At 41.7% G+C, this 10,010-nt stretch overlaps 1 protein-coding gene and 1 long non-coding RNA gene across 4 annotated transcripts in view; one reads left to right on the top strand and one right to left on the bottom strand.

Moving 5' to 3' along the window:
- The first annotated feature begins 5,232 nt into the window (after nt 1-5,232).
- ZBTB5 (zinc finger and BTB domain containing 5) overlaps nt 5,233-10,010 on the top strand; it is a 34,104-nt gene continuing 29,326 nt past the window's right edge. The window contains exon 1 of one of the 3 annotated variants that reach the window (XM_081281013.1): nt 5,233-5,646. The gene's annotated coding sequence lies outside the window, so the exon portion shown is untranslated. Of the gene's footprint in view, nt 6,339-10,010 lie in introns of all 3 variants that reach the window. The other 2 variants (XM_081281012.1, XM_081281011.1) reach the window with 2 other exon arrangements.
- On the bottom strand, nt 6,312-9,683 carry LOC308642222. Its single transcript, XR_014020504.1, has 3 exons — nt 9,575-9,683; nt 8,007-8,048; nt 6,312-6,433 (listed from the first exon to the last, which is right to left on the bottom strand). It is a non-coding gene; the product is annotated as an uncharacterized lncRNA (long non-coding RNA).

Here is a 10,010-nt window from a genome sequence, read left to right on the forward strand (position 1 = left end):
CAAACAATGGTACAGCAGCAATAGTTACACCTGATCAAACTTTTACATTTTTAGTACCCAAACAATCAGCTCAAAAGGTAGAGCTTAATGCAGTATTACAAGCTTTTGTGATGTTTAAATATTCTGTATTTAATTTATTTTCCGATAGTCAGTATATAGTTAATGCTATAGTATCCCTTGAAGATGCTGGTAGGATTTCCCCTTCCTCTACTGTTTTTTATTTGCTTTCCACTATACAAAGTCTAATCTGGGACAGAAAAGATCCGTTCTTTATAGGACATATCAGGGCACATACAGGATTGCCTGGAGCCCTTAGTTTGGGCAATGATTTAGCAGATAAATCTACACATGACATACATATTTTCTCTACACTAGAAGAAGCTATAAATTTTCATAAAAAGTTCCATGTCAATGCTAATACTTTACAAAAGCATTTTAAAATAACTAAGGAACAAGCTAGACAAATAATAAAACAATGTCAAAATTGTGTGACCTTTTTACCACAAGTTAATCTTGGAGTCAATCCTAGAGGATTGATACCTAACCATATTTGGCAGATGGATGTCACACACTTGCCAGAATTTGTAAAATTAAAATATTTGCACATTACAGTTGATACTTTTTATGGATTTTTGATGGGCTCCCTTCATGCCGGAGAAAAAACTAAAGATATTATAGCTCATTGCTTACAAAATTTTGCCACAGTGGGCGTTCCAAAACAGTTAAAAACAGATAATGCCCCTGGTTATACTTCTACCTCTTTTAAGCAATTTTGCTCATCATTTGGCATTACTCATATAACAGGAATCCCATACAATCCACAGGGACAAGGCATAGTTGAAAGAGCTCATCAAACTATTAAAATGTACTTATTAAAGCAAAAAGAAGGAATTGGGAAGGGGTATATATTCCCCAAAGATAAACTTAAAATAACCCTTTTTACTCTAAACTTTTTAAATTTGGATTCATCAGGGCTTAGTGCTGCGGAAAGGCATATGTGTCCAAAAAATTTACATAAGCCCAAGGTACTTTGGAAGGATATTCTAACAGGACAATGGAAAGGTCCTGATCTAGTAATTGTCTGGAGTCGGGGGTCTGTTTGTGTGTTTCCACAGGGAGAACAGCAGCCGATTTGGATTCCAGAGAGATTAACTAAGGCCCTGACCCAGTGATTGTCTGGAGTCGGGGGTCTGTTTGTGTGTTTCCACAGGGAGAACAGCAGCCGATTTGGATTCCAGAAAGATTAACTAAAGCGATTTCTACAGACCAAAAAGAAGATGATTTGGCTCAAATCCATAACAACTGATATCCAAAACTCCAGTTTGGCTTTTCTTACATCTGCGACAGAACCAGGATGCTTTTTTCAATATCTATTTTATTATTACCCTTTCCCACATCATGAAGTTCTATTTTGTTTTTTGAGCTCATACAGACCTAGGTTAATGTTTTGCTGATCAGTTCTATTTTTTGACTATAGAGTTTTTAAACATTGCAATGGAGATTTCACCTGTAAAAAGTTATAAGGCCTTTACTATTATGTTATGTGTTGTGTGCACACTTGTGTTTTATGTTGTATGTTTGTATGTACGTATGTCCATATATGATATATGATGAGTGCTCATGAAAAAATGGATCCAAATATTTTTTTTATTCACGATTTAAATGGTTTAATTTAAATTGGGTAAACAGCTGTTGAGGATTTTTTAAATATGTGAACAATAAAGGAGGTTAACAGATCTGTTTGTTTACTTTCACCTTTCCTTTTCATTATATTTAATAATTCTGTTCAAGATAATGTAAATTGTTAAGAAAATTGTTTTCTTTTAGTGCCTTCTGGAATGTTATATAATTTTTTCTTTAGCCATTATTGCCAGAATTCCTAACTTCATCCCAGTGCCAGTGAAGACAAAGATAAAACCAATCTACAGCTTCTGCAATAGCCATCACTGAACTGCTTGCAGAACTTGCCTGGACTATGTATCACTTGTATGCATTGTGAACTCACTTGTATGCATTGTGAACTATCTGTTGATGCAGTGACTTGTGGTAGTGTTGGGGTATTTTTGCTGATGATGTCATCGGTGGTACAATTTTTCCAAAAGGATCCATCAATTGGCTTGGCGTATCTTCCTCCCTTCTGCTTGTCATGGTCGTTTAGCTAAAATTTGGGGGCCAACAGAAGTGAGGCAAAGAACCTCACCCCCCTGCTGGTACAAAGACCTATCCACAGGTGTGGCTGTATACTGGACCGGTAGTCAGTGATGGGTAAGATCCAATTGCAATGGTACCGACCTAAGATAGGAGGCTGTTGCCTTGAGGTCAGCTCATCCGATAACGGGTAAGGACCATATGTAGTATTAGACAACCTAAGGCAGGCATGATCCCTAAGCCACATGCTTGTTGTTTAAACAGAGAGGGGGAGATGTTGAGAGCCACAGCCCAAGGGGCCCCAGCAAACTTCTAGCTGCCAGCAAACTTCCAGCTGCCAGCTGATGATTGGCTCACGCGGCCCAGCAACTTCTAGCTGCCAACTGATTGGCTCCTCTACGGTGATGCTCATTGGGCTGTTTCCTTGCCCTTTCAGACCACGGAGCTGCTCATTGGGGGACTTTTTTGGCCCTGCCCACACGACCCAGGCAATCGGCCTCAAAAGCAGGAGGAGTGGGGGAGGTTGAGAGGCTTGTGGGAAGCCGGTGGTGGCAGTTGGGCTCTGGAGGTTTTTCCTGAGGAGCTGTTTTGTTTGGTGTGTGTGTGGTTCTAAAAATAAAGTTCGTTTCTTTTTTTTTTATTATTTTTTTTTATTGGTTGTTCACAACATTACAAAGCTCTTGACATATCATATTTCATACATTAGATTGAAGTGGGTTATGAACTCCCAATTTTACCCCAAATGCAGATTGCAGAATCACGTCGGTTACACATCCACAATTTTACATAATGCCGTATTAGTAATTGTTGTATTCTGCTACCTTTCCTATTAAAGTTCGTTTCTTTTGACAAGTGGCACCTGAATTGTGCCCAGACAGACTGCGGCAATAGGGTCTTGCTAAATTGCTCGGACTGGCCTCAAACTTGCTGGCCTGTAACTTGCAATCTTTTTGCCTCAGCCTCCTGAGTAGCTGAAATTACATGTGTATGTTATCATGCCCAGTTCTTTTCTTTTTTTCCTCCAACAAAGCTCTGGTGTACAGCCTCAGATGTATTTTTCCAAATTTGTGTATTTCAATAGCGAACATTTATAGAAAATGCCAACTAGAAGGGAAAGAATGAGTATTTTAAAAAATGTACAAGGATTGAGTCTAGGGGTGCTCTACTACTGAGTTAAATCCCCAGCCGTTTTTGTTTTTTTTTAAGTTGTAGATGGACTGAATATCTTTATTTTATTTATTTTTATGTGGTGCTGAGGATCGAACCCAGTGCTTCCGCATACAAGGCAAGTGCTCTACCTCTGAGCTACAACCCCAGCCCCCCAGCCGTTTTTATTTGTTTATTTTTGAGACAGGGTCTCAAGAAGTTGTCCAGACTGGCTTCTAACTTGTGATCCACCTGCGTCAACCTCTGAAGTTGCTGGGAATATAGGAACCTGCCGCTGCACCAGGTTTAAATTTCGATGGAGATTACCATATTATCTTCAAAGAGAGCATCAGTGATATCCCCATCAGTAATTTGGAAGGGTGTCCACTTACAAGTCATTTTAACTTTTGACAGTCTGTAAATTTGAGATAGTACCTAGGCCACATAATTATTATAAGGCCCCTATGCTTAAGGATCTCCTATAGTGCCTGGTTTATTGTCAATATTCCATATTATCTATTTACCCAATATGGTTATATATATATATATATATATATATATATATATATATATATATATATATATGAACTATAAAATGTTAGGGAATCTGAACAAAACTGACCATCACACTTTATGGAGGCTTTAAATAAACAAACCCAAAGGACACTTCCAACCGATAACTGAGGGATGCAATCAGCTGAAATGATATTTGGGTGTTAAGTAACATTAGAAATCTGGGAGTTTCAACTTTAAGGAAGTCCTGGGATCCAGGCCCCCCCCCCCCACCAACCGCAAAGAAATCAGCTGCATTCGCGAGCCTTTGTTTCCCGGGCCACGCAGAGCTCCCGGACAGCTCCTGCACAAGGCCCCTAGGGCTTTCATCTTCATCTTTCCCTAGGGAAAGGAGGGCTTCTTCCCAGAGCCGGGCGCCCTGGAGGGGCCGCTGTGACCCATCTGAGTCAGGGTTCGCATTGTTCATCCAGCTTGCACCTGGGAGCCTGGCACCAATCCCGGAGCTTGGTCGTTTCTGACCTTGCGACCCTTTCACGTCTGTGATATTGCTGGGAAAGCTTAGCGCTTCCAATTTTTGTTGAGATGTGGCCGAGTATAAACTTGGTTCTGGAGATTACAAGGTTGCATGATCTGGGACGAGGAATGCACAGTCAAGACCCGGACTCAGAAATCTGGACCCGCCTGCCAGGCTCTACAGGCGCCGCCGTTTCCAGACTGGCCGCCAAACCTGAGTGGACGTGGGGCATAGTTCCACCTAATTGTCATCAGATGAAAGGCATTTTTTAAATTCGGCGTTTTAAGTATGGATTTGGCTTAACCTAAACAGCTCCTTGGGACTTCGTTTTATCTTTTCCGCCATCTATGTGCTGGGAACAACTTCCCACCGTGTGCGTGGATTTCGCCAAGGGAACTCACTTCAAAGAAGGAGCCCCAAAGAACCGAATGGCCAGCGCTGCGAGGATGGAAAAAAACTGTTTAGGACCAGGCAAGGGCGGGACGCACTACCCTGCAGGCCCGCCTCCCGGGAGCTTTCAGCCCTCAAGCAGTGGTGATTATGATTGGCAGAATTAGGCGGAAAACATGCTTGTCTAGCCACAGCGGATTTTGATTGGCCCTGGCACACAGTCACTTTTCTATAGTCCTAACCTGGAGTTGCTTAGTGATAAATCCCGCCTTAAAGGCATTTAACAGTTTTTTTTTTTAAAGAGAGAGTGAGAGAGAGAGAATTTTTTTTTAATATTTATTTTTTAGTTCTTGGCGGACACAACATCTTTGTTGGTCTGTGGTGCTGAGGATCGAACTCGGGCCGCATGCATGCCAGGCGAGCGCGCTACCGCTTGAGCCACATCCCCAGCCGCGGCATTTAACAGTTTTAAGGCAAACGGTGATTGGCCAGAGTGCTGACGGATTCGGTCGGTAGTAAACAGAGCCGGGCTCTTGGGACTGTGGATTGGTCAATTTTTCAGGGGGCCGAGTAAATTCCTCCGGGTTCCGCGGGAGACAGGCTGCACTCCACCCCGACTCCGCCCTCCCCTTTGATGATTGGTTGCATCCCGGTCGTAGGGGAGGAGAAATAGAGCGGGTAGGTGATCTTGCATTGCGTCACTTCCGTTTACTGTCGGCCGCCGCCGCGGTGTTCACAGAGAGACGCGGCGAACCGGCAGAAGGAGCTGAGAGAACGAAAGGAGGGGCGGGCGGGGGGGCGGGCGGAAGGGAGAGGAAGTCCCATCACCGAGACGCCAGTCTGGACGTTCCCGCCTCCTCCGACACTATCGGGTCGGATCGGAGAAGGGTCACCGCCTCCTCCAGCGGGGAGAAGGGGGGCGGAGCCCGGCTCAGGTGAGGCGACCCTGTCAGCAAGAGTAGTGATGGCGCGAGCGCGGCACCTGAAGACGGTTGAGCACCCGAGACGCGCCAAGGCGTCAGGGAGCGTGCGGACGCGTATTGGTGTCCCCGGCCTATCCCGCCTGTCTTTCAGAAGGGGGTATTGTTACCCTTCGGATCCGAGGGGCACGGCGGGTGGGAGGCGGGTTCTTCTGCGCAGGCGTCCCCAGTGTCCCGACGCCAGGCTGTCTGCCTGCCGGGTGGGGCGGGGGCTCGTTCCCCTGCGGATCTCCGGACGCAGACCTAGCTTAACGGGATGGAGTGGGAAAGGCCTCCCGACCTGCAGCTTGACGAAGTGAATAGAGAATCTGGTGCCCTGCGGGAGGAAGTCGGGTGGCTCTCTTGCCCCCATCCTGTGTCTTCTTGAGCGAAGAGGTTTCATTTCATCAGAGAAAGGCCATGGGCGATCTGGATTCGGGAGCCGGCGGCTGACTTTGAGGGGTGCAGTCAGTATTTTGGAATGTCCAAACTTGTTATTAAACACTAAAGTGTTTAATAACTAAATAGGCATTCATTGGATGTCCACTACTTCAAAGCTTCGTGTAAGAAGCTGTGGGAAATTAGGTGGTTAAGAGACAGCCATCCCTCCTTCTTCCTGTTTGGAAAACAGATTTGTACATAGATACAATATAAAGCAGTGAATGGGGGTGAGTTTTGACTGTTAGGTTTTTTTTCCTTCTGAAATGGTCATTTACTGTTGTCTGTCTTCTGGCATAGTAGAAAGTACTGTAGAAGCTATTTCCTAAATAGAAGAAAATTTTAAATAATTTGGAGGAAGAATTTTAGGTAAAGACAATAAAAAGTTTGATGACTAAGTAATGTGTTCTGGTTCTGATTAATTTGAATAGAAGAAACTCTTCACTTTCAAGAACTGAAAAAAAGTTTCCAAAATATGTATATATATTTTTGAGTTGTAGCACATAGAAGATGTTAAATACATTGGATATTTCTTTAGAGGTTGAAGAGAATAGAGAATACTGATACTGGTCTTGGAGATCAGGAGAGGGTCCTTGTTCCCCGATGTTGAAAATTAAACACCTGAGAACCGCCTACGAAAGTGTAGAAAGCAAGTTTTTTTTTTTTTTTTTAAAGAAAAGATATAGCAACAGACTTCTCCTAAGAGAGGGGATCCTAGAGCTGGGTGTCCATGGAAGTGGTTGTGACTTGCTCTTTTACAGATCCTAGAATCTCCCTTTTAATTGTTACCTTCTCTCTTCTCCCAGTAGCCTAAGGGTGGGAAGGAACTGGAGCACTGGGGCTATCGCTAGCAACCTGTTGTGTCCAGGAGCGTAATCCCCGAGGTAACTGTTAGCAAACCATTGTCTTTTCAGCCCTCATCTTTTCACTGGATCATTTATTCCTACACTTACTACCTGACCTTGGCACTCTGCCTCAGTTTGCTGAGGAATGTGACATTTCCTGTCCACTCGGGCCAGGCAGGGCTACAAGCAGATTGCTTTTTGGCAAAGAAAGCTTATGGGAGAGCAGCAGAGTAGACTCATTTTATAGAATTATTCTCTTAACCCCTTGTTCCCACCCTTCTCATCTGTCTCTTTATAATACCATCCTTAGTCATCATTGGTGATTTATTGTCCTTCATGGGATGTTGTGCCTTAGATAAAAGGTGGGCTTGGAGCCTCATTGTTTTTTTGGAGAATTTGCTTTTCATTTGCTAAAGTCTTCTAATTTCCGTGGTGAAGGTGCTTGGCTGTAAGCTAAAAAGTTGGAGGGAAAAGTCCAGATGGGAAGAGGAGAAAGAATTTTAAAGAAAAGCCCCTAAGCCTAAAGAAGGCCTTCCACTATTTACTTTAACCCTTCTGGAAATCTCAGCAAACTTGGGAACACTGACCTGGCCACCACAGCCAGCTTGGTGACTTGCCAGGTAAGATTAATGGGTTGAAGATCTGTTCTGGGTCCTTGGGTTTTGCTGAATAACGGGACCAGGACTTTGAAAATACTGAGATCAATTTGTTTTCTAGAGATTTGCTGTTTTTCTCTTGAAAGTTGTGTCAAAAACCTAACTTTTGGTTATTTGGGGATGCTGACAAGCTGGATTTTGGTTAATTGATGTGTCTAGCAAAATTCTATGAGTGATGGGATTTGGAATAAAATCATTTTATAGTGGAGTATTTTCCTAAATTTAGGATTAGTGTTCTCAAAAGAGACAGACTGTCACAAAAAGTAGAAGTATTTTTTAAAAATCACTTGAATGGCAAAATGCATGTAAATGTTTTAGTTTTAAAGTACTTAGCATTAATTTTATCATATTAGAGATTTAAAAATATCTTGTGTTCAGTGAAAGTGACAAAACTTACTGTCGTGCTGACATAGATTCTTGAATCTGCTTCTTATTCCCCCTGGAAAGGGAAAAAGAGAATGCAAGGTACTGATTCATGTTAGCTTTCAACTTTTCAAAAATGTAAATTAGTTGTAAATACTTAACTCCTCTGTTAGTTTTGAACATATGATTTTTTGTTTTACTGTACTTAACATTTCTCAAATATGGATGTTTTCTAGTAGAGCCAATTTTTGTTTATATAGCAGGTGGGATGAAATATAACACTACACTGTACCTTTTGTCTTAAGTATGGAGTGAGTTCTTATATACTAAAAGACCGCTGTTTTTCTTTTTCTTTCTTTTTTTTGGTGGGGGGGTACTGAGGAGTGGTCTACCAGTGAGCTATATCCCAGACCCTTTTTATTTATTTATTATTTTGAGACAGGTCCCACTAAATTGCCCAAACTGGCCTTGAACTTATGAACCTCCTGTCTCAGCCTCCTGAGGCAGTAGCTGGCATTACAGGTATATGCCCTTGTGCCCCCCCCCCCCACCCATTTCCAACTCTTATATTTAAAATGATTAGGATGAATTACTCCATCTTTTTTTCCTGCACATAATATTGTTAACATGATGTAATTGATTTTTCAGTACTCTTAATTTGTCAATTTTAGTTTAAAATTCCCTCAGTCATCTTCCTCTAAAAATATAAGGCTTTTACCTTTGTAGTCCTGTTTTTGTCTCTACTATGAAGAGAATATGAGGAAGGAGGACAAGAAAAAGAAAAACCATTGTTTGGGGGTTCAGATGTGTCAGGAATCCAGAAATGCTATAAAAATCTAAACACATGTAGTCACATACATTGTATCTAATTAATTAATTTTGGGGGGGTACCAGGGATTGAACTCAAGGACACTCCGCCACTAAGCTACATCTCCAGTCCTATTTTGTATTTTATTTAGAGACAAGATCTCACTTGAGTTGCTAGTGCCTTGCTTTTGCCAAGGCTGGCTTTGAACTCACTATCCTCCTGTTCCAGCCTCCCAAGCCACTGGGATTACCCATTGTGCCCGGCTTTTGTATTTTATTTTGAATAGATGGTCCAGTGTCATTTACTAAACACTATTGATTAAATTTTTTTTTTTTTAGTTGTAGATGAACACAATACCTTTATTTTATTTATTTTTACGTGGTGCTGAGGATCAAACCCAATGCCTCACGTGTGCTAGGCAAGCTCTCTACCACTGAGCCACAAATCCAACCCAACACTATTGATTTGATAAATGATTCAGAAGTGAAGGGTTATGCTGCTTTTGAAAAGTAAACTTGGTCAAAAAAAAAGGATTAAATCCATTTTTTAAATCTTTTCTACTAGTAAGGCACAAGTGATAATTGTCTCCAATACGCTGGCACGGTTTTCTTCTTAATAAAAATTTAGCTGTTTGTTTTTAAATTAAGAAATAAGTTTCTTGGTCTGTCAGGGGTGAAAAACATTGAACACTATTTTGTTTAATTGCTGAAACGGTTTCAAAAGGGGTAACTGGAAGGGTGGCAGGAAACATTTTTTTTTAATATTTATTTTTTAGTTGTGGTTGGACACAATACCTTTATTTTATTTCTTTATTTTTTATGTGGAGCTGAGGATCGAACCCAGGGCCTCGCATGTGCCAGGCGAGCGCTTTACCACTGAGCCACAATTCCAGCCCAGGAAACATTTTCTAAGTAAGAGGGAGAATACATTTAGGTTATTTGTATTTAATTTTTATTTTTTATAACTTAATTAATTTATTTATTTATATGTGGTGCTGAGGATCGAACCCAGGGCCTTGCACGTGTGAGGCAAGCACTCTACCGCTGAGCCATAACCCCAGCCCCACATTTAGATTTTTTTAAATGGAGATTCAAATGTAGTCTTATATTTAATATGCAGCTAAAAGGAGCCATTAATAGTGGGTTTCTGTAGACTTTTGGGACGGTTTGTTCATTTTGTTTTGTTTTTTGTTTTTCTCTTCTTTCTGTCAGGGATTGAACCCAGGGGTGC

This window comes from Spermophilus citellus (assembly GCF_964194105.1).
Source record: "Spermophilus citellus genome assembly, chromosome: 2".
Lineage (NCBI taxonomy): Eukaryota > Metazoa > Chordata > Mammalia > Rodentia > Sciuridae > Spermophilus > Spermophilus citellus.